The sequence below is a fragment of the Neopsephotus bourkii genome, unplaced genomic scaffold, assembly GCF_033783945.1.
Source record: "Neopsephotus bourkii isolate Nb327-2 ecotype Australia unplaced genomic scaffold, CSIRO-AGI_Nbou_v1 NB_53, whole genome shotgun sequence".
NCBI lineage: Eukaryota > Metazoa > Chordata > Aves > Psittaciformes > Psittacidae > Neopsephotus > Neopsephotus bourkii.
The window spans coordinates 13201211-13224000 of record NW_026900570.1 but is presented as its reverse complement, the minus strand read 5'-3'; the positions used below and the strand labels follow the sequence as shown (position 1 = coordinate 13224000).

Sequence of the window (22790 nt, the reverse complement as noted above, 5' to 3'; positions counted from 1 at the left end):
AAAAGTAGCATATAGTGACTCACTCTTTGGACAAACTCTCCTGGTACTGAAGATTGCTCATTAAGAGCAAACCTCCCGCTTCTGCATTTCAAAAAGCCAAAGAATTAAGTCATTTTTTTCAGGACAAGTATATTTTTAACTTCACAGGCCAGGAACTGCTAGCTGTGTTGACAGGCTACAAAAGATGCCCTGGCAGTATCAGAGCACTGTGTCTGTGGATGGAGAGACAGTTCCTGTCCGAGCAGCACAGCAATAGCATGGGCAGCTTTCTGGGGCTGCTCAAGGTCCACTCTCTTGGTTGTTTACTAACATCCTGATTTGCTGGTACTGCTTATACTTTTTTCTTTAGGTGCCTTAAATTGTAGCCACCATTATTTATTCTTCAGCTCTATTAGATTATTTGAATTCAAATTATGAAGGGAATTCCTCAGCAAATAATGGCGTCCACTTTTGAACTAAATTGAAAATTTAATAAAACACCCGTGTAAAAACAACCTCAGAAAGATTGCCAGCTGTATTGGAATAGAGAATCAGTTCAATTTATTTCCCCAAGCACAGTACACTTTGTGGATATTTTTTCCAACAACAACCAACTTGAAAGGAAGAGAAACTTTATTCGTGGGAATGTAAGTCAGTCAGCACTACAAACCCCTTTTTTAATCCACAAAGGCCCCATATTTGACAGTCTATATATAATAAATAATTAATGATTGCATGTGGAGAAGACAAGCTAAACAAGTTACAAAACTTGGAGGAAAACCAGCCAGTCTAGATCCAGTTGGTGCCTCTGATTTACTTTGAGGTGGTCTCCAGAGCTTCTGCTGCAAAAACCAAAGCTATCGTTCGTCACTCCAGCAGCATCTTCCCTCAACTCTCAGGGGCACCCAGCCATGTCACGTGTCTTAACTGCGTTAGTCGTGGCCCAGGGTGGGACCAAGCTGGCCACTAAGGTGAGAGTGCAGAGGCAGCCAGCTCACAGGGCTGGGAGATGGGGCAGGCATGCTTGTCTTGATTTCCCACTTGCGCCTCCATCTCTGAGAAGTAGCAACTTTATCTTGATGAGGATAATGAGGCAAGTCAAAGTGTTTGAAGATGGCAGTGGTTTGACCCAAGAGATGGGAGAAAATAAGCTGCAGGGTTTTTTCTTGATGAAGCATTTCTGTAGCAGGTGAGCGGAGAGGACTGGGAACATGAAGGCTGCAATTATGTGGGGCAAAGCGTGTATGAAGTGTACATGGAAAATGATTATTAGATTGTTTCAGTATTTATAAATCAGCTGGCTAAACTATTTAATGTTGCTTCCAAAGGTCTGTCTTTGCCCCATTGTGCTTTTCTGTGTTCTCCATGATAGATGACGCCATCCCATTAAATCTCATTTGAGAGAGATCTTGCAATATCCCTGTTCTCCTTCCAAAAATGTGATTTACACCAAAAGGCAATGGTTTTGGAAAGATGTCATTTTCTTGTAAAAATACTCGTGGCCTGTTTGTATGTCACTGCTTTCAAATCCAGTGATTTTTCCAACAAGAAATAGATATTACTGCACTATGAAGTGTGCTGTGAAAAAGGCACCATGTAAACTGACATGTATGTATATATATATACATATACATACTGTACTGTAAACTTGAACTCACTCTGAAGTAACTTCTGGACTCAATCTAACTGGACAAGAGCTACTGTTAATGGTTTTGCATAACATGCTGTGCCTTTTGTGGCAATGCGTATGTGATGAACTGAGATATATCTCTCGGACTGCTGTGCTTTTCCTTAGCAGGTCATGACAATGTCCTGTGAACTGACAGACAGCAAAGAGATGAGAAAATATATGAAACTCCTGTGGACCTGTGAAAAGTGGCAACTCTGTCCTTGCTACCCCATCTTGTACATAATTCCCTAGTTCTCCTGTTAAACCATGATAATTTAAAGGGCAGTTTTATGATGCTAGAAGATTGTCAATGTGATGATATCTTCCACTGAAAGCATTGGTGACAAAATTACAACATCTTTACCCAGTGCTCTTCCAAGCTCAGGTGTGTTGTGGCTAGGTTATTCCCTGCTCTTTCATTCCTTCCCCGCCCTGCTCTCAAATTATGTATAAACACTAAAAAAAACCCCCCTCATAAACATCATGTGTTATGGCCTCAGTCTGCATTCATGTGTATTTCAGTGGGTCTGTTCTACTCAATATGAGAAATATAAGTTTCCAAAAGGTGAACAAAATGAGACGATGAAAGGAAAAAAGAGCTTTATTTATAAGCTTCACCTTCTGAAAAATCTCAAGCACATTTGTAAGTGCAATTTTGTGATGCCCAGGTGTTACTGTTGGTGTTGTCTAACATGTTAAGAAACAGGTATTAGAAATTCTTTTTTTTTATCATATGCAATTATAGTAATAATCTATGATCGTAAATATGATACAACCCTTTTAAATGTATGACTTTTTTATAATGACTCTTGTCTTAGCTCATTTTAGATGTTTGATGCAAGTTGTAGATCACGACTGAAGAAATGAAAGAAATGAGAGAATTCTCTTTTCCTCCCTTGAACTTACATAGGACAATTGCTACGTTCCCTTGTATGCTAGGCAAGGCTTTACAGGTTCTTGTAGACCATAACTAAATGGATATGGGGCTGAGATGGTGTCCTGGGGCTAAATGCTTGTGTAATGATGAATCTGAACATGGAACAAAGCAAAACAAGGAACAAGTCAAAACCAATGCTCATTGTTAGATGTTGATGCTTGAAGGTTGAGAGGGATGGGTTGCCTGAGGAATGACAAAAGTGATGACATTTACAAGAAGATGTGTTGTGTTAAATGACTGCATATTTTAATGCAGGAAATTGCACTCATGCAACTTCGAGGTTACACAGTTAAAATCATAACAAATCAAGAAATATTAAAGTCATGTCCCATGGCAAATTTGTTTCGGGTTCTCTGTGTGCCTGTTTTACGGCCCTGCATGCATCCAGTAGTACAAACAGTAGCTCGACCTAACCTATCCTCCATCAGGTTACACACAAGAGGGAAAGCAGAGGTGTAAAATTATACAAGACCACAGCAGAGATAAAGCTGCTTTAGCAACCATCTTTTATGTTTCTTAGCATAGCAATTAAACCATGAACGTACCGCTACCACATTAACATAGTTTTAGCTTATCTAATATTCTGCTTCTTCTAAAGCAAAAGAAAGCAACTGCTGCTTTCCAGGCAGAAGAGAATTGGTTTTGTAAATAATAAGGGGTTATCTCATAACAGTGTTCAACCATTACTGCTCCATGGTTACTGATGTTGCTGCAGTACTCTTCTCCTGACTGCCCCATTTGAAAGGTTACACTCTAATGGTAGATTCCCTCAACATTTGCACTGTAACTGAGGGGCCCTTCCTCATTTTAGGGACCTAGACTTTCAACCTTTGCAATTGTCTCCCTTTTTGTGCTGAGAAAAAGTAGAAGGTAGAAGGAGAACCTATTCCTGCCTCTGGCTTTGCTTTCCAGGTTGGAAAGAGCTTCTATCTATAGTTGCTTCTATCTGAAGTTTTTCAGAAGTAGTCTGTACATGTTTATTTTTCTACTCAGGTATTGCACCCCCAACATAAATCTCATGTGTCTGTAAATGTAATTGTGCAGGAGGGTTGCATTTGGAGAGACTGAGAGGCTCAAAGGTTATATGCCAGAAAGATGTCTGCTGAGGTAAAACATTGGGTTGGTAAGTATGTTAAAACTGGTTATGCATCTTTGATAAAGTGTTGTTTTGTTTCAGACTAGACAGCTCTAAACAAACACTCTTAGATGTTGAGAGAGGCAATCCTGCTCCAGTCCTTTTTTTCCTCCCTTCAAAGTTACTTTGAACCTCAATACTAACCATGTGCAGCCCCTCTCCCCGCAGCTACGCGGGAGAGGACAGCACAGGGGCATGTGGCTGGCACCTGGGGACAATTGGGTGGCTTCTCTCTTGGGACAAACACATTGTGTCTGTATTTTTTTACTTTTTTTACGATTATTTTTACCAGAAAGGTACAAAATTGCAGCTAAACAAATTCAGATACCTAGGTAAAATTGCAGGCTTAATTTTCATTTAGTGGAGAAATAGGGAGGAAAAGCTTAACTTCTCTAGAGACTCAATTTTTAGAAAATTGCATATAATATTACTTAGTGAAAAGAGGCTTTTTCTACAGTATGCTCATTTTCTGATAATGTGAAGAGGTTTATAGCATGGCTTGAAATGAAGTATTAATTTAACCATTCGTTCTTTTTGGCCAATAGTTGAAATGTAGTTTAATTTCAGTGATAAACTTCAAACTTCTATTTTATCCAAGGTGTCTTCAATTGAAGTGGACCATTCAGTGAACAGGGCAAGAAGAAATATCAGTGCTTGTCTTCATCTCATTGGTTAATAGATTATTCTGGAAGGTTGATAGATAGACTTTTTCACAGGTTCTGTTTGGAAAAAGACAAATGTGGTTGATGATAGAAACTTCTACAGATTGTTATATCTGTCTGTTACATGTCTTTATGCAGACTTAAGCCTGATTGCTTAGGAGATAAACCTTATGTCTCCAAAGAATAGATATATTTCACCACTTATGTCAGTTCTGGTCTTCAGTGTCAATACTCTTCCTGCTATACTAAGATGTATTTAGTGTCATTTCTTTTCCCTGGTTTTTGTGTTGTGAATCTATGTTCTGATTAATCATGTATATAACAGAGAGTCTCATGAAAAGTAGCAGGGTAACATTTCAAATTTGCTTTGAGATCTTATCCTTTGACATAATGCACAGATTTTGTTTTCACTCACCAAAATGCAGCAAGCTCAACCCTATTGTTTTACCAGAATCAGTGGGGATTCTACTGTGTGGGATTGCTGTGGAGAAACTCTTCTCTGGAGTTTCTCACTCGGTTACCAAGTGATATGTGGTCATATTCCTGAGGGGCTGTGAGTGACCAGACCTCCCAGGTCTACTTGAAGACTGCAGTTTCTGTCCCATTGGTGGTCCTGGTGATGCCACCATGGTAGCAGGAAACTTGCTGGCTTTCTCTGCATTGCATGTTTTTCCTCAGCCAGTGAACTCACTGGCTGTTCCCCAGTGCTGGATCTTCTTGGGAGAAGTATTAAGTGGCTCTAATTATAGTAGCAGGAGGCGGTAACCTCTTTCTCATTATGTTTGACTTCATGAAACTATGGAGTGTGTTAATGTTCAGTGCCACACGAAGACCAGAGACCCTCTGCAGGTCTGGGAAGAAGTAGCAGGTAGTTGTGACGCTCTCTTTCCTAATGAGAGGCTGCTGTTCAGCCTTTGATGATCTCCTACATTCAGAGTTAGACCTTACAAGCTGAAGAGCTGCAGGGCAAGCTCATTAATAAAGCTGATGAGTTGGAAGGTGAGTGTCAGGTTTCTGGAAGCCCACCATCAGTGTGGTTATCTTCCTAGCTGACACTTGGGACAAACATGACATGGAGATGTCATGAGTATTGCCAACCAGCCCACTGTTACCCTTTCCCACCACCCCAAAAGTCCAGAAAGATGAAACATCTTAACTATCACTTCATGAATGCAGTGATTAAAGTGCTTGCACTGGAAGTTATATTTTGGTGAAATGCTTTTCTTTTCCTGACAGAATTTCAACCCACCTCCTCTCAATGAAGTGCTTTAGGGCTTAAGTGATTAGGGTACTCAGAAATCAGTGGAAGAGTAGTTCTGTGCCATTCTCTGCTGCCAGGAATGCTTCTGTATTTTACGTTTAATAATTATCAGAGTACGAATCCATTCCTTTATCATGAAACTTAGAATCCAGACAAGCCACAACGTGAGAGGTTTTTAAAATAAGCTAGAAACGTTCAGGTATGCTATCTATCTTGACATTAATGCCATTTGTATTCCTATTGTATTGGCAGTTCTGACATATATGAGTGTTTCTCACAGCTGTGCTTCTCCATTTCATTTTGGCTCAGAAATAATGAAGGTAAGCATGAAAGTAATGCTGTCCTTAGTGGGCAGGTTTGGAACTCAGTAATGACAAGATGTCCTTGAGGCTGGTGTGAGCATATCTGACTGCTTGCATGGATAGGGCCTCCCCAGCCTGGGCAGCAGTTCTAGGCTTTATCCCTAAAAGGCAGATGAGGTAGAAGAAGCAGTAAGTGCTGAGGGATGTTGCAGATAAGTATAAAAGGATTTTGATATTTTATATGCCTAGGTTAACAGATGGCAGATGCAATGCAGTACACATTAATGTAGAATAAATAATGAATCTTAGAGAAAAGAATAAGAGGAAACATCTGGTGAATTGAAACATGATGTATCATATTGACCGAGAGAGGAAGAGCAAGTTACCATGGAGAAATTCTCAAAACAGGCAATATGAAGAGCAAAAAATCCTGCTACTGCAATTTGTTTGGTTTTGTTTAGTTTTGTTTTTTGTTAGGACACAGTGTATTCATTTGGGGGTGTAGCATTGCTGTGCAGGAGCATACATACTAGCTTACTGGTTTAAAAGAGCTCCCCCTCACTTGGGCACTGTGTTGTAGAGCACGTACAACCATTGTACCACCAAGGGGGCATTTCTGAGAACTGTGACAGTGGCTTAACAAAGAGTGAAGCAATTCTTCTCATCTGAATTAACGTAGCAAAAGTTGGATGCTGCAGGGGCTTAGGAAATGCACAGCTTCATGCTTAGGGGCAGGTCCAAGTAGCTCACTCTCTTGAATCCTTTTGCGTGAACCCATAAATGAGCCAATTTCCCAATATCTGGCAATGCTGCTTCACAGTAACTGGTGAGAGACTGATTTTATTTTAAGCAAGCCAATTGTTCTAGTCTTTGGTTTGGGAAATGGAACTTCCTAGGGAAACAATTTTCAGGTTCCTTCCAGCACCACGTATATGTATTCATGTTGGTGAATTCTAATTATTGCTTGGTGTTTCTATTTTTACATTGTGAAATGAAGGGTGGCATTGATATTGCTGGCAGATTCAGTCCCTCTGTCTTTCTTAGTACTATGGTTGAATACCAGTGCTGTAGCTGGCTCTATGATAGATAGCTGAAAAAGGATCAATTTCCATCTTGCAAATACTATAGACTAATAACAGAAATGCTGGTAAAAAGTATTTTTTAGTTTTGAGCCTTATTTTGTTTTGTTTTTGTTTTATGAATTTTAAATCAAAGAAATGTAGTGCAATTCCAGTAACATTAAACTTGCACGTTAGCCTGGAAAAGATACAAATAAGCTCCTAAATGCTGTACAGCTGTGTATTGCTCTACAAATTTCAGTGGTGATGTTACTCTTTAAAGAATGTTATTGTGGTGTATCAATTTTAGTATTTGTCAGGAAAACACAGTCATTACGTTTAACCTTTGTGTCCAGAAACTGTGCTTATTCAGATTTACAGAATAAATGATTCAGAAATCAGTGAGACTGTAATATAAATATTGTGCATATTTTGTAAAAAATACACTGACAGGGTCTCTGTGATTCCTATCTCAGCTTTGGCTTTTAAAAAAGAAATTGAGTAATGTGACATTTATGTTAGTATACTGCTATTTTTGCAGTTCCAATACTTGGGTGCTGCTGGACAAGTACCATAGGGTTGAAGGGAAATTGCCTGGATTATTAGGTGTAGTGTGTTGCAGGGCAGAACAGCAGCACAGCTGAAGGGTCCACACAGTGTTCACTTTGTGATACACCTTTCCTTGATGACAAGATCAAGTGCCTACAAAACTGAATGGTGTTAAGATGACCTCGGTAAGTCAAAAGAAAATGTAAACTTGTCTGGAGAGCTAAAGGTGCGAAATTCTTCTAGGACACAGCTGCTGTCAGCAGCAATATTAAAAGTGCTTGTTTTAGTGGTTCTTTCCTGCCTGTGGCTTAAAATGAAATTAGGAATTATTTGTTAAAGAAATTTTTTAAAAATTACAATTATTAGAATAGTGGGAGAAATTTGCATTGTGATGCTTATATCCTCTCTAGTCTGTCCCCCTGGAGCTGGTCAATGAGTAAACACAGCTCTTCAAAAAATATATTCTTATCCCTGCCTCTGCACCTGGGTTTTGTTTTCCCTTCTATCAGACTTGTTTCTGACTGGTTCCTTCATGCTGAGGCAGAATCTGGATGTTGCAATACCAATCTCTCTTCTTTCTTGAAAGCTTAATGTGAATTCATTTCTTCATTCAGTCTCCCAACGAAAGAATTACTACTAGCTGCAAAGGTATTCACTGTTATCTCTGTAATTTTATGGGCCACTTGCAATTGTGGTATCTAATTCAACACATTTCAGAAAATAGGAACCTGGTACAAAAACTGGGATATGATTTAAAATAAAGAGTGAAAGTGACTGGAAAACTTGCTGAATCTGTATGTCATGTTTACTTGTCTGTAAAGTGTCCACTTAAAAAAAGACCAGCAAGCAGGCAAACAAATGTCTAGGATGTCATTCATAATAAACGTACATGAGCATTGGATTTAACATTTATGAAAAGTAAGCACGTTATGGTGTTGGGACAGAAAAAAATAAGTAAAACTAGAAAAACAGAATCATTGGAGAAAGACAAACTAAATGCACTGGAAGTTAAAAGTAGTAGGCTTTGGTGTATTATGAGTGTTATCATGGTTAATAAATATTCTGACAGAAATACTAGAAGGCAATATGGCTTCTGCTGAGAGTTGTGAAGTTTTCCTTGGAAAGCAGGATTTGAAACTCTGCAATATGGTAAAAATAAGAATTTTTATGGGTCACTACAGACCCCATAAAATGAGTTTCCACCAAATGTTGTTCTATTTCGAACTGTTAATGTCTACGAATTATTGGCAGCTGTGAAATAACAATTATGCCATCTTTCCTTATTTATATTTCCTGCCTGATGTCAAAACTCAGCAGTTATTGTGTATCATTTGGCCTTTTTTAGTGCTTTATATTTTTCATCCAACTCAACAAGAAAAATACTTAATTTTGCATTACTGAATATTCCTGTAACACATACAAATGTTTGCTGATTGACTGTAGAGAAGAATGACTGAGACAGAACTGTTGTTTCAAAATACCCCTCCTAATGTGGAAGACATGCATTTACATTTTTTAAACATTATGTTAGTTGGGTAATTCAGTTTGACATGGCTGTAAATAAGTTATTTGAGGACTGAGTTGCTTTTGACATGGTCTCTGTGTGTGTGTGTGTATAAAGTGTATTTTATAAATGTATATGTGCGTGGCAGCCAGTGTGATAAATAGCACAAGGTATATATCTACTCATATGGTTTTGGCAACTTCAGTTGTGGTGTTCAGGCCACTAGGCTTATTTTTCACATTCCAGATCTCAGAAAGGCTTCAAAGAGCTGCTAATTATAAAATAAGCCAAACCCCTGATTGCTTTGATAGGTGTTTGCTATCAAGTGCAAATGCTATACTCTCCTATGGCTATGCTCTCCTTTTCCAGAGGACAAACCCTGTAATTTAAAGTGCCTGAGCTGACTTGGTGGGTTGGCAGCAGACCTAGGTTTGGGCTGCCCTGGTCTCTGGTGCTTGAGGCTGGGCTCCTGCGCTGTGCATGGGCTGCCAGAACAGTTCTCACCCCTCAGCACAGCCCTCTACCCTGGCCTCAGTGGGCATGAAATGCACTGCAGGCAAGATTATTCTGGCATCAGTCATTTGTTCCCATCTTTTTCCCAGGGATTCTCCCTTGCCCCATCATCTGCACTAAATTCAAAATTTCATTCATGCAATGGAAGGCAGGGCACAGCTGCCGGAATAAGCCGTGTTGTCCGTGTAAGTGAAAGAGAAACAAGTTTGAATTCAATTAAACATATCACAATATTTCCACATAGAGATTTTTATCTTCTTTGTTTAGAGGCTCAAAACCACAGATTCAAAGAACTCGTCAAGAACTTGCCAACACAGTTTAAGTTTGCAAGCACGTATTCTTTGTTGTAGTGCTGGGAGAGACAGGGGATATCTCCTCCTAACATGTCTCGTCCCAGCATCAATCAGGCTGTGATTATATTGTTGTTTAACGTACATATTCATTATATTTCCAGTAAATGACGTACATATTCATAACATTTCCCAGAACACCTTTACATAGGTTTACGCCTATTTTCACACGAGTACAACAACATGCTAATGGTCTTTGGGACCGCTGGTGGTCGTTTCTTCATCATCTTCTTCATCACTTTGTTCTTTGGCTGAACTTCAGGATTGGAAAGTCCTGTTGTCAAGCTGCCCGCCACTAGTCCAGTTCTAGCTGGTTGTTGTGCAACATTTATCCAAAACGTTTCCTTCTTGCTATTATTACTTGCCATCAAGGTCAACATTGCTTACCTACAAAGCAGAGCTAAATTTACTTATGTACAAAAGAGTATATTTCATTTTGTACGTCACTTGGTCATAAGGTAGTTACTTTATTTTATTGATACTTTGCTTAAGTCTATTCAAATAAGGTTTGCTTAAAATTAGGAAAGGTAAATATCTGTCTGTAAGTGAAAAAGCTGCAGTTTTTTTTGCTCACCTAGTGCTTTCATTTCCATGATCAACTTAAAATGCGGGGTTTTATCTTACACGCTAAAGCTCAGTGTCTCACAAGATCAAACTTGGTATTGCACAAATTTATTCTTATTTTGCTATGTGGATTTTGAGAGGGGGAAAGATTGTAGGAACATTAGGTAGAGTCAGGGAAGTTTATTTTTATAGCAGCTGAAAAACATTACACATAGTTTTATTATTTTTATGCCCAATATGACATCTTACCTATTCAACCATTGAAAGTCATATTAAATGAAAACTGTCTGAATATGGGCAGAAGTATTTGCAGCTATAAGGTATTCATTAATATGGTGGTTTTAATAAATCAAGCTTTGGTCAGGGGGTAAAAGATGCAAGATCTGATTTTGGTACTGCTCCTGACTCACAGTAAGATCCTGACAGTCCCTTGCTCCTGTTCTTTTCCCCATAATTTACAGTCTAGTACAAAGGAAAACATCTTTGGAGCAAACGGTCTATCTTCAGTATTCAAAGCATGTCCAATAAAAAAAACACCCCAGTCTTGACTGGAACTTCACTGCCATACAAAAACCTTACATTGTTATTAACCCTAAAGTAGTTTCTGAAGCTGATTTCAGGCTTAAGAGAGGAAGTGCCTGCGTAAAGCTTGCTCTTGGGAGTTACAGGATTGTTGTAGGTAAACTTTAAAGCCTGCAGTGTCTGGCAGCACAATCACTCACGTTTCAAATAATTAATTAATGTTCCTCTTTACTGCATTCTGTGCCCATATACAGAAGCAGCCCATACCATAGCCCAGGGATTTTAATGACGTTACAATAAAAGTGTCCTTGACTTGATCGGGTGGTTTTACTCAATTGTCCCTTATAGGAACTCCCTGGGGCTGCAGCCTGCTGCCGCCCCCTTTGCAGGAGCTTTTCCCAGTTCTGCTTCAGCACAAGGCCATGTGCAGCTCTAAAAAGGCCACAAGAGGCCCCCTGGGAAATGGGGGACAGCTGACTTGGGCATTTCTCTTCTTCATTTTTCAAGTACTGAGCATAAGCCAAACCGTACTGCATGAGTCTACATTGTACTGGACCCTGGTGCATAATGGCATTAACCTGGGAGCTGGGTACAACCTGTGCAGACAAGCAGGGAATGACAGTCCCACCTTCTAGAGCTTGTGATCAAAAAAAATTTTATGCCTATTTAGGATTTTGCTATCTTTGGTCATTCCCCAGCATAAAGCAACATTAAATGGAAGAGTAGAAAATATTGCGTTGTCATGCTGCTGGTGGTACAGCAGTCTTTGTGCTATTGCGTATGGTGACACCTGGGTAAGCATTACATAGTTGTGTGGATGAAACCTGTATCTCAGGTTTTAATGGGGTTCGTTGCAGTAAAAGAAGTCCATCATTTAAAAGTTGCTGCTTAAAATCTGCTTGGAGAGGATAAATAGAGGTTTGCGCACATTTTGGATGAGATGGTTTGGCTGCCAGAACCTGCTTCTGCTCTGGCCTTAGTTGCTTCAGGCTTTGTCCTGAGGACACTTGTCAGTGCTTCAGACAAATGCATGCTGTGTAGTGAGTCAGAAGAGAAATGGTCCTCAAATTAGGCCAGACCACTTCTGGTTTGTTTGTTGCGGTGTTCTGGGGTGTTTTTTTCAGCATGGATAATCAAAATGTTGGATTCTCATCCTATATAACAACCTAGTGGCATAATGTGTTTCCATCTGTCACTTCTGTGTCATACTGGTATTTTGGGGGGGTTGATCTTCTCCTGTATTTTGATTGCAGGCATCTGTAGGCACCCAGCTCAGTGAAACCAGCTTCTGTCCTCTTCTGCTGAAGACACAGAGATGAATCCCTGTGGGTGTATTTTCCCAGAAAAAAAACCCAACACAACCCACATAGTAGATAACTTTTTGTATGTTTTAATCCACTGCTTCAGCATCATCTACCCAGGAAGACAGCAGGAGTGTTTACTTTCTTGTTACAGCTGTAGTAATTTTCCTTGGTATCAAAATAGTATTTCTTTTTTGTAGAACCAAATATTTACTCTGATAACTGCTTCTTTCAGTATCTTAGTTTTGAAGATGCTAGTCTTAATTTTTAACTGCAGAAGATGGTGTGTACTGCCTGACTAATTTCAGAATCCCCAGTGAGTTTCTGCCCTGCAGAATGCCAGGCTATTTCTTCCTTCAGTTGTCCTCTAAACTTTCTCTTTGACATTACTGGAAAGGTTTTGAGCTCATTTCCATCAGTTTAGGTAACACACATTCAGTGGTGGCTCTTTTTGGTGCTGCTGTTAAATCTTCAGCTGATAGAGGTTAGGAACTTATTTTTAGAGATGCAGACCTGACCTAAAGGCAAAATATAGAAATCAGTAGAGCTCAAAATTGACTTTGCTGCTTTTGTGAGTTGTCTGCTGGTGCCACAATCCTTGCATTACACTGGTCTGCAGGGGGCCGGAGCACCAGGTCTGACTGACTCCTTGCTACCCTGTGAGCAGCTGCTTGAGGGGACAGAACAGCGTCACAGGGAGGGGCACAAAAGGACAGCATGAAGTGCAAGCTTGCTCATGATCATGGAGCCCGCACCTTGAATTCGTGGGTTGGCTGCTCGCCTAGCTGATAACTTAGGCCAGGATGGCCTAACCTTTGGAGGTATGTGGACAGCCTTCAGATTTTGGGTACCACTTTGCTCTGCTGACGCTTCCCAAGCACCAGTGGCTGCTCCCATTTGCTGGGTGTCCCCAGGGAGAGGTGCCAGGGCAGAATGACTCGTGCCCTGAACTGCCTGATGCTGATGTAAGCTTTTAGCAGCGCAGCACTCTGTGGCTTGAAGGTGATTAAATTTTGGCAGAAGAAGGATATTTAAGATTAATTTGGAACCCAAATCATTATTAGTAGTGTGTCAGTAAGATAGCGTTTGCAGGGAAAGCAGTACTTTTCAAAGTTATCACAGCACTAAATGAAGAGGGAATCACTGGCTTTACTGAGCAGCTCCTAGACTTCAGGATTTTTTTTCTTTTAAATTGGTTGTGAACATCCTAAGTAGGTCAGTGCGTATTTCAAACATTTCACAAAATACCAGAGCTCTTAAAGCCTGATTAGGAGAGGTTACTAAATGCTTGCTTTCAATGTTTGCTCCTTTGTTTAATGCGTCATTTTTTAGTTCGCATTCTTTGTATCTTAATATTGTTTTGTTGCTTGTGGAACAGACTGCAAATTATTTTTGTTAATGGCTCTTTTAAAAATCTAAATAGCTTGGGATTTTTCTGTTTGCTTTGGTTGTTTTGATGCAATGGCTTTTGATACTTGGCATCACTTTATTATAGAGTGAAGCTTTCTATTGTTTCCTCATTTGTTTCATAATACTTTGTGTCTTTTAAAAATGTCCATTAAGTATAATGACTTTGCTTTACTTACTCCCTGTATTTGTCTGCTGAGACTCATATAATCTTTTCCTTTCCTGCTCATGAGTTCTGTTTTCCTTTTCGGATGTGGTATGTTTTTAGAATATTTTTCATGTTTGATAGCTTTTTTGCTCTTTTCCTCATAATATCTTTTGGAAATGGAGGACTGGGAAGACTTATTAGACTGCTTTTGTTCGGGTTTGGGTTTGCTTTTTCTTACTCTTATGCTCTGCTTATAGCTGTGCCTTTCTTGTATGGTATCTTCATAGAGTGTCCTGGCACATGCAATTATTTTAATCTTTTAATCTCTCTCCTAGGTTTTCTTTTAGCTAACTCCCCTGTTTTTATGTAATTCCTCTCTAAAAATTAAAACAGGGACAGACTACACACGTGGGGACAGGCATTTTCTTCACTGCCATGCTGAACAGCAGCTACTGCAGGTGGAGAGGAAAGCCTGGGCTTGCTAAGGGAAGTGGGAATGCATCGTGCAAAGCAGAGTTGGATAGGAGGAAGAAGTAGTAGAGAATAACAGGTTCAAGTTATTCAGAAAAATTCAGGGTACTTTAGTTCTTGTGGTAAAGGACAGAAAGATGGAAGGGAGAGAAATCAAAAGGGAGGTTGGAGAAGGGAAATGTTGATGAAACACTACGTCTATTACAGTGTGGATGGATGCTGCTATATGGGAGCAATTCTCCTGATACAGAACCACTGATAAAACTTTGATGCTCCTTCATAGTGATTGTCCCTAATCTGAGCTTTCCATAGTATGTCTGCACACAACCTTATTTATATTTGTCATGAAGGGAGGAACAAGAACTATTTGCATGGCCCAGATTAGCAAAGGGGTCCTTAAACTTGAATTCTCATCCTTGCATGCAGGGCTGTTGGTCTGACTCTAGAGTTGTAGAAACTCGGAGTCCTCTGGTGGTCTGAAAGTCCACATGAGAAAAAGAAAAAAAGTCTGTGAGTAACATATATACTTCCATAATATTTATACAGCTGTAGGAGTTTTACTTTACTTAAAAATTTCAGCAACTGTTTGCAATCCAGAAATATTTCCATCAGCCTTTTGAACAACGAACTTAAGGTGATGTAAGTGAAAGTCCAATGATCTTACCCCCAAACCCATACACATAACACATGTTGCATTGTGAGTTGATAAATGTGAACACCCGTTCCTTATTACTACCTTTATTTTTTCTTTCTGAAGAGTATTTACTTTGCTGCCTTTAAGCTGGTATGTTAAGCAGCTCAATAGCATCAATCTGTATTCCTGAAAGATAGGATAGACATATGTTGTAGCTGCAGATGTTATGAAAGTTTGACAAAAAAATGTCTGATAACTTTTGTAGTGTTCAAGGTCACAGAACAAAAAATTCTCACATACTGTAGGAACTTGGTTTTAACCTGCAGGTCATAAAATAGGAGCTGTAAAACAAGTCTGTGAAATATAGTAGAAGAATATTAGTTGTTTCCAACTGACAATTCATTTTGTAGGTACTGAAGTAGACTCAGCTGTGTATCAGTTCGTTCCTGGGGAGAGAGAAAGTGTACGGTCAGCATAGACTAATGTCTTTTTATGAGGAAAGGTTTTATTCCATTAGTACAGTAGGTTGTTGAAATAATAAAGTATGTACTCTTCACCTCTTATTTTCATTTCCTGATGTATGATAGCTTGAACTGCTGTTGAGTAAAATTTGCAGCAAATGTTCTTCCTTGTGCTCATTTGATATAGTTCACACTCCATTAGCGTCCTGATAGAGAGAAGGACATTACTGTGTAACTTTTTATTTTCCTGTACCTCTGAGATGACTTTGGGACACCATACTGTGACTGCATATGACTGCAGAACATCACATGGGCTTTAGGTAGTGTCAGTGCAGTGCAATGGATTTTGCAGTGCCACTCACAGGCTCTTAATAAATGTAATCATCATCATCTGAATTAATTGGTTTGTTTAATTTTTTAGTCATTAGTTTACAGCTAATTTATCCCACTGTGTACAGACTTATTGGAGCACTCACACTCTGAATGCCAGTCTGGTTCTGGCAATTACTTTAGCTAAGCATATCTGCAATCCCCCCACATAAAGCAAATTATTTCACATTGTTAAAAAAAAATTATAATTAAATGGCAAAAATCACCTGTCCATGACATTGCAATAGAAAGGTGTTCTCTGTAAAAACAGAATTTGTTTTGTCTATTTCAGGTTGTTTCATTTAGTTAAATATTATTTTTCAGATTAAGCATTTTTTTCATGTTGGTCTTTAGTCATTTCTTCAGCAACAGATCATACACAGTCATTGTATCTGAAAAATTGTCTCTTATATAGGTAGGACAAAACTAAACTGAGTAAGTCACCTGATGGAGAGAAGATACTGAATACAAAATTAGTCTGAATACAAACACTTGTTAAGAATGTAAAGATCTAAAGACAGATACCAAAGGATCTGTCTGGGTGGAAAAGATAAAGTGACATAGATCACTTTAATGAGCATTTTAGCTAGAATTTAGAATTAGAGTGCCTAAACTTGGCACCAAGAAATGCTGAATGCTTTTCATTCTTTCTAATTGAAATGAAAATAGAAACTCCTTCTTTTTCATGTGACAGGGCTGTGTTTATCAATCTAAATACATGGCCTGTCAGAAACAGTAAGTATTTGAAGATTGCTTTGAGGTCCCTGGGAGTTGAGTGTTAAACGACCTTTTAAGTCTACCTTGAGTGTCTGTGACAGAGTGCATGAGCCTTGGGGCTGGTGCCGCAAGGAAAGGGTTAATTAACCAAACCTCCATGGAGGGGCCCCACAGCTTATTCTTATCTGAGGATCTGCAGGCGTATTGGGTAGGATCTGTGGGTGTCTGTGACTCTCTCCAGTCTCTGTCAAGTGAAACAGAGGAAAAGTGAGTAAAATGAGGCTGGAAGGAGCCCAGCTATTCCTAAGGAGGCTGAGATCAAGGAAACTAAGGGACAGGGGTGCCCACATTTGGCAGATCTCATTATTTAACTTGGTATTTTACGTGGGCATTACTCTGTTATAGTAAGAAGGGGCATAGTATCTGCAATAATGTATTGCACTGTATCACGTTGGCCGTTAGGCCAGTATTTTATCCTCTGCTTTCTTTGTGATTTGGCTACTGCAGGATCAGCTGCATGTGCTCAGAGGAGACTTGAAATCCTACCATGACCCCCTGCTGTTTTTCCCTGGGTTTTTTAACTGACTTTAAGTCAAAGAGGCTGCAAACCAGTGCCAAACTGGGCTCTTTATCACCTGTTTGATCCCAATGTAATATGTAGAAAGTTTCTTATCTGCAAAATAAACCATAGAAACAGGCAAACCCCTTTGTGGGGTACCTGTGCTATTACAAATATTGTAATATTTGAGTGTGGGTAATATAAGCAGATTTCACCCTCAAGGTGTGACTTCCGGCAATAACTCAGCAGTGACAATATTATTGGTGAGAGCTGCTGATTTGTAAAAAGAAGGAGGAAAATAAGGAGCCTCATATTTTTTTAAGTAAGTTATCTTTTACTTTGCTAATAAATATTTTAATTTCAGTTGTTCTTAACATTATTTTCTAGGATTTGTATTTTGGATTCCTAATGTCATTTTACAAGAATCCACTCTTAATCAGATTTGAGGGTCCTGAAAATCAGATACCATTTTTTTCAGTAGACAAACCATGAGGCATTTTTTGCTTGTGATTTTAGCTAGATTTTAAGTTGATGAAGACTGACCCGAGTCAATCCTAGTGGGAATAAATCAGAAGGTTCCAATATGGGCTTTGAATCAGACTGTATTCAAGATCTAATTGTTTAAATCAGGAGCTCAGGTAGTCTCAGTTCATGCTAGCAGCCGTCTGAGGAAGAGCTGAGACTGTCTCAACACCTCACAGAGCACCATAGCTTTTGACTGTTTTCTTGGCACCTTTGTAATCTGCCCCATGTGAAGCACTATGCTGAGGGGCAGAACATCTCCATCTGTTTTCTTGATTGTGTTTCAGTTCCTGTTCAGTTACTTCAGAAAATGTCAAGATTTTGCAAAGTCATGATTTCTTGACTTGTATCAGGTTTTCATCCTTATTCCTTAAAAACAAGTCAAGCAAATGGAGAAGGTATCCCAGCCAATTACTTACGTGGTATGAAAGCAAAGACCTCTCAGTATACAATGCATATCTGAACCTTTTTTGAGTAGGATGTCCTAAGCAGTGTGTCATGAACATGCTCATGATACTCAGGATGACAACTTCGATCATTCTTGAGATAAGTCACTTTAAAGGCTGTGAAGCTTGGGAAGAAAGCCTTTATTTGACTTCAGGGTCATGACTGAGCAGTTAGATGAGAATCTTGGACTAAAGGTGAGTTGTAATTTTTGTTAATTAACAGAACATTGTGTGAAATTCCTGGAGAAAATAACAGACCATTCTGACACCTTCACCTGATTTATGGCTTGTCATTATCTTCAATTTCTTTGCACTTCATAGGCAAAGGTAAGAAATAGCAGGTGATGTCCTGATTTTTTAAAAGAAACTTTCTAAGCAATCAGGAGATGTGACAGACAAGCAATTTGAACTGATTGCATCAAGTAGTAAAAACACAGACCTTGGTATGCCCATTTCAGTCTGTATATACAATGATACATTTGCTTTACTTGCTTTGGAAATTTTACTTCTTAATTATTTACCCATGAGGAAAATTAAATCAGTTGGTGTTCCTTGACAGCCTCCTGGAGTTCTAACCCTTGCATCTAACTTGCAGTTCATGTTTCCTTCATGTTTTGAAATGTTTCACATTACTTCTGCTTCCTTGCTCTGTGTTCTGCCTCTCTGCTGCAGCAAAAAAATCTTCCAGTTTTAGCTGGTGTTACCTTTTAGGAAGCTTCAGTCTCTGGAGTCTTTCTTTAAATTGCTTAGTAAACAAAAAGCATTGAATTGTATTTAGATGTAAATTGTTTTCCTTTTATTTTCGTATAATACATGAATTGCATTTTGACTTCTGGAATTTCTGAAATAAAACAAATATGGTGCTATGTAGAAATGACAGGTATCAAGCAAGCAGCCTTGAAGTAAAGTGCATTTGCTGAGACTGCAGAATTTGAGTCCATGTTAATGCAGTAAGTGCAGTCCTGGGGAGGTATTCCTCTCCTTTCCTCGACAGTCTTTACTTCTCCTTTCTTTTGGAACACCTAAAAAAATTTAGTTCTTTTTTCTGCTTGTACTAGCTCACTTTCACTTACGTGAAAATTCTTGCCTATCTGGAAGTTGACAGTCTATCTCTTGAATGTATCTGGCTACATGTTTTTAGTAGTGATGCTGTGTCGGGACTCATCCATCCTCCACCACAGTACTGCAGACCAGACCTCCACATGAGCAGTGTAGTCGGTGAGAATGATAAGCTGATAGGGTATGTTCAGTCCCGTTTTCATTAGAGGGCTGGAATTAAAGTAGCATTAATTTGGCTCAAACTGAACATCACCTGTATCTCCATCCTTCCCATATGGCATTTATTATGAAAAAAGGTTTAAATGACCATCTATGTAAGATGTTGCTGAGTAGCCACGTGGAATATGTCAAACCACAAGGAAAATTACCATTTTTCATAAGATTAATAATGCCGAAAAAGGAAGTGCAGTCTTTGTGACTGGAGACAGCTGTAATGGGGAAACTTAATCCTGGGGACAGCTCATTGGAGCCGAGTCTTGCTCCAGTTTGTCAGCGTGGCCTTTACGGCAGTTCATTATGAAACAGTGACAATATTCTTGCCAAAAGTTGCGATGCTAAACTTGTGGAGTGTTTTTGTCAGTGTTACTCCTAGTGACCTGGTAAAAAAGTAAAGGGTGCACAATAAGTGGTTGGGTGCACCAGATGTTGCTGGTCTGCTGCTGCCCTGATGGCGTGGAAAACAGTCTGCAAACTTGTGGCAGGAGCCTAATGCTCTTCTATCTGTCTTGGACTTGTGAATAGCAGGGGAAGTAAAAATCTGAAGAAGGTGCCTCATGTCAGAGGAAGACACGTACTTCAGCTCATCCCCCAAAGTACAAATCTGGCTCATAGATTTAGTCACAATTACAGCATTGTATATTCTATCGGGGTGACTGGTAAATATGTATTTCATGCAAACATCCATCAGTTTGCTTCTGTCTGTTTATTATTTGCTGACATCTGAATAACAGAATAAAAATCTCACAGGCACAGAGTTTTTGTGCAGAGTTCTGTGTATAATGCCACAAACGAGACCCAAATTCTGTGCCACTGCGTATTTGTGCAAATGTGTGTTGTTGCATAGGAATAAATGAGACTGAATTAATACAGTATTCATAATAATATATTTGTTACCTTTACTGTATGTCTTCCTTATAGTCTTGAATGATCTTCAATTTGCTGCACAGTTTAAAAGTTTGAAGGAAGACTGGTGTCTGTGTGGAACAGAATAAAATATTTTCAGTTGGAGGGGACCTACAGTGATGATCTAGTCCAGCTGCCTGAACACTTCAGGAATCGTCAAAAGTTAAAGCATGTTGTTACAAGCCTTGTCCAAATGCTTCTCAAACACTGAAAGGCATGAGGCATTAGCCTCCTCCCTAGGAGGGCGGGTCCAGTGTCTGACCACCCTCTTGGCAAAGAAATGGTCCCTAATGTTCAGTCTAAACTTCCCCTGGCACAGCTTTAGACCATTCCCATACATCTGATCGCTGGGAGAAGAAATCAGCACCCCCCTCTCTACTTCCCCTCTTCTGGAAGCTGTAGAGAGCAATGAGGTCACCCCTCAGCCTCCTTTTCTCCAAACTGGACAAGCCCAAAATCCTTAGCCGCTCCTCATAGGACATTCCTATGCAGAGAAAGGTGTACGGTTTGTGAGAAGTTTAAAATAATGGTGTAAAGCATTTAATGATTGTTTAAGGTTGACTTAGGGAACAGACTGACACTGTGTCTAATTTGATGAAACTACAGGGCATGGAGAAAACAGGGGTCCTATTGCCCTTAGCTGAGTAGTCCTTCAGCTTCCCTTGTGTTGTATCTAGTGCACATGGAGGTTCAGGGTGAATCAGTTAAACCAGCCAGGCTGGTGGGACCATGGCCACCCCAGAGAGGGACTGAATGTTTTGTGGCTTGCTTTCAAGGTCAGAGACAAGGTCTTGGGTCTGGCTTGGGGGAAGAAGAACAGATCTTGCTTTTCAGCAGTCAGCATTTACACTGTGAAGTACATATAATGTAAAACTTCATGTGTACAAAGCAAAAACATGCATACCTACTGATTTATCATACAGATCTTACCCTCTGAGTGAGAGGACTATAACCCTCCTTCCTGCTCCAATGGACCTCAGGTCTTGAGCACAGTTGTTCAGCCACATCTGATGGTCATGGTCAGATCCAAGGCAGGGAATTTGACAATACATGTCAGGCTTGCAGTTTAATTTGAGAAATAAGTAAATAAGCTCCACTTGCTCATGATTATTTTCTTCTTTTTTGGTAAAGATTTAATGGTAATCATATCTTACCACATTATATAGGTGTATATCTGGCATTATTAAAAGATATGTATGCCTTGAAATCTTCTTATACATAGTTCAACAGGGCATTTGTAAAATGTGGACAGTCTAACCACTGAACATACAATTGTTCAAAGCACTTGTGCTTCCATGCTGCTGGCAAAATAAGAGTAGCTCTTGAATAAATTCTGTAGAGAACTACTGTTTTAAAAAAAAGATTCTTGTGGTTTTGTGGAAAAAATATTCCACAAAGTACAGAAACCATGGCTAATTTAGTATGTTTAAGTTCAATTTTAAATCCACACATTTTATGGGTTCTGGGAGATAGCTGTTTTCTTTTTAATAGCATTTATTTTTTTCTCACACTCATGCGTATAACTAGGAAGCCAGAACAGCCCAGATCACATCATCAGCTTAAAAACCTAGCTTATCCTCTGATAGCGCCAAAGCTACAAATGCACAAAACTGTTTGTCATCTGGTATCTGATCCTGCTCTGGGAGAAGCTGGGTAAAAGGATTCTTTCCTCTAATAGTAAAGGTCTCATTTTTTAAATATTTTTGAAATGCAATGCATTTTAAAAGTCCATAAGTAATGGAAAACCTGACATCAGAAAAATAAGAATATTGCCATGTCAGATTAGTTTAAGTACAGCCTTATTTTTTATATGGTTTACAAAATTTTTGTGCTTTTTTTTTAAATTGTGAGCTGCTCAGTCGGAGTGCACAAGACTCTCATTTAACACAGACAGGAGTTACATCAGGTGCAGCACCAAAGGAGGAAAAAGATAATCGCAAATTAATATAGCTAAAATAGTTTATTCTTGTATTAAGATGATTTGAGCTTTTTCTTAGTGCTTAAAATTAACTTCCTCTTTGTCTATTTAAGTTTACACTCTAGCCTTGACATGCCTCTGAAAATATGTAACACTGTGTGAAAAGCTGGTTCTGGGTAGCACTTATTCCTTCATCCTCTCTATCCGTCTCCTACAGATTTTGTGATGATTATTGTGAAAGCTGAATTTAAGACTGATTTCTAGTGTCACCTTTAGTTTAAATGAAAAAGTTTCATAAGTGAGTCAGATATCTAAATGAAAAAGCAGTTTCTCTATATGCTTCTACTTGTCCATTTCAGAACTTTTTATTCAGGTGGAATTTTTGTCCTACTAAAATCAATAGTAAGAATGTGCACACGCTTTTGGAAAAGAAAAAAATAACCAAAAAAATCTTTGCTTGGCCTGATTTTTCATTGTTTCCCCCATTTTTCATATCTACCTGTCATTACCATAGGAGATAGGGTTTTGCTCATTTTGTTGACATCTGTACCCAGTACAAAGGCAGGTATTTATGCCTGACCAACCCCGCTGCCTTCCGTAGCAGAGCAACTGCTATGAGGAAGGCAACTGTGTACACCATTTATCTTGGCT

At 39.2% G+C, this 22790-nt stretch overlaps 1 protein-coding gene across 4 annotated transcripts in view; it reads left to right on the top strand.

Moving 5' to 3' along the window:
- Positions 1 to 22790, top strand: part of KIAA1217 (KIAA1217 ortholog) — a 371859-nt gene that overhangs the window by 100749 nt on the left and 248320 nt on the right. The window contains exon 1 of one of the 4 annotated variants that reach the window (XM_061351592.1): positions 13109 to 13127. The exons of the other annotated variants lie outside the window; for them this stretch is intronic. The gene's annotated coding sequence lies outside the window, so the exon portion shown is untranslated. Of the gene's footprint in view, positions 1 to 13108; positions 13128 to 22790 lie in introns of those variants that run through there. 4 annotated transcript variants of the gene reach the window in all.